The sequence below is a fragment of the Myotis davidii genome, unplaced genomic scaffold (assembly GCF_000327345.1).
Source record: "Myotis davidii unplaced genomic scaffold, ASM32734v1 scaffold472, whole genome shotgun sequence".
In the NCBI taxonomy this organism is placed as follows: Eukaryota; Metazoa; Chordata; class Mammalia; order Chiroptera; family Vespertilionidae; genus Myotis; species Myotis davidii.
In genome coordinates, this window is record NW_006283774.1 from 638283 (window position 1) to 640280 (window position 1998).

The following is a 1998-nucleotide window of genomic DNA, read 5'->3' on the forward strand; positions in this document are numbered from 1 at the left end:
GGGCCAGCTGCGCCAGGAGCCAGAGGACTCCGCACTCTGGGGCTGCTTCCTGGCCCCGGGGCCTGGGCGGCTGCCCGGGTGGGTGGACCTGTCCGGCCAGGGGAGGGCAGGATGGTCGGCGGGCCCGGCCCCTGCTGGGGAGCCCTCGGCTTTCGGGGGGTGTCTGCTGCCTGGGCAGATGGGGCGGCGGCCCAGACAGGCCCCCCTCGGCCTCGTCCGCATCGTAGTGGCAGCCCAGCTGCCCTCCCCACCTGCTGGTCCGAGGCCCAGCCTGAGGCGAGTGATCCCAGACAGCAGGGGCCGGGCCCACAAAGCCTCAGCCCAGTGGGGTCCACACCCCATTATTCCCCCTCCATCCAACAGCCCGGCTCTTTGCACTGCCAGAGGGGAGCATGGCTGGGTCCAGAGCTGAGTGTGGGCACTTGCCCCACTTTTTTTATTTTTTTAAATTAACTTCAGAAAGGAAGGGAGAGGGCGAGAGAGATAGAAACATCATTGATGAGAGAGAATCACGGATCAGCTGCTCCTGCACACCCCACACTGGGGATCGAGCCCAGGCCTGTGCCCTGACTGGAATCGAACCTGGGACCCTTCAGTCCACAGGCCGACGCTCTGTCCGCCAGGCCTGGGCGGGACTTCAGTGAAGAGTGACGGAGAGGCCTGCAAAACCCCCATCAACGCCTCTTACCGCACCGAGCTCACCTTTTATTCAGCAAAGGGCCTTTTTATTTCGGTTCACAGAATGGAACATTTTGTTTCACGTCTCAGATTTATTTTACACTAGAGGCTGGGTGCACAAATTCGTGCACAGGTGGGGTCCCTCAGCCTGACTGGAGACCGGGGCCTATTCCGGCCCTCTCGCCCAGTCCTAATTGGGGCCGATCAGGGCCGGCCGGCTGCGGGGAGGGACCGCGGGGAGGTTGGCTGTGGGAGTGCACTGACCACCAGGGGGCAGCTCCTGCTTTTAGCGTCTGCCCCCTGGTGGTCAGTGCGCATCATAGCGACCGGTTGTAACGGTCATTCAGGCTTTTATATACATAGACTAGAGGCCTGTTGCACGAAAAGATTCGTGCAATAGGCCTTCCCTTCCCCTGGCTGCCGGCACCGGTTTTCCTCCGGCACCCGGGACCCAGGCCTTTGCTCCGGCTGGAGCCGCCTTCAAGCCTTCGCTCTGCCGCTTCGCACCTATGTATGCAAATTAACCGCCATCTTTTTCGGTGGTTAATTTGCATATCTCGCTGATTAGCCAATGGGGGGTGTCGCGAAGGTACGGTCAATTACCATGTTTGTCTATTATTAGATAGGATTGTTAACACTCCGCCTCACTGTCCTCTGTGACATAGTCTTTGTCTAGTTAGAAAATTTTAGTAAGTCAACAAATGTTTTAAATGTGTTACAGCCGCATTTATAGACATTGTTATACTGAAACCATCTTTTTTTAAAAAAATATTTTTATTGACTTCAGAGAGGGAGAGGGAGAGAGATAGAAACATCAACGATGAGAATCATTGATCAGCTGCCTCCTGCACGCCCCCTACAGGAGGTCAAGGACATGTGCCCTGATAGGGAATTGAACCTGGGACCCTTCAGTCCACAGGCTGACGCTCTATCGCGAGCCAAACCGGCCAGGGCTGCAGAAACCACCTTGAGTCCCACCAGGCACAGCGGCCGGGGTCCGCTCTCCCGTCCAGGCGGCGCCCGCATCTGGGTTGCAAGTTGCACAAGCATCACGGTGCCCGGTGCTGGTGACCCGCGGGCGCCACAGGCTGGACGCCGCCTCTGTGGGTCGGGAGGTGCCCGCAGCGCCGATCTGGAGTGAATGTTTCTCTCTGGAGGTGATGGAGGGACCTCCATGCCGTGGGCAGGGCTGTCCGCACGCAGGGGAGGTCCTGCGGTTTTTCTTAATTTATTTCATCCAGTTCTCCAGACGTGGCCTCGCCTCCGGACGGATTCCCGTAGGAAACGCTGAGGACTGCAGCAGCCACGTGCACTTTGGGG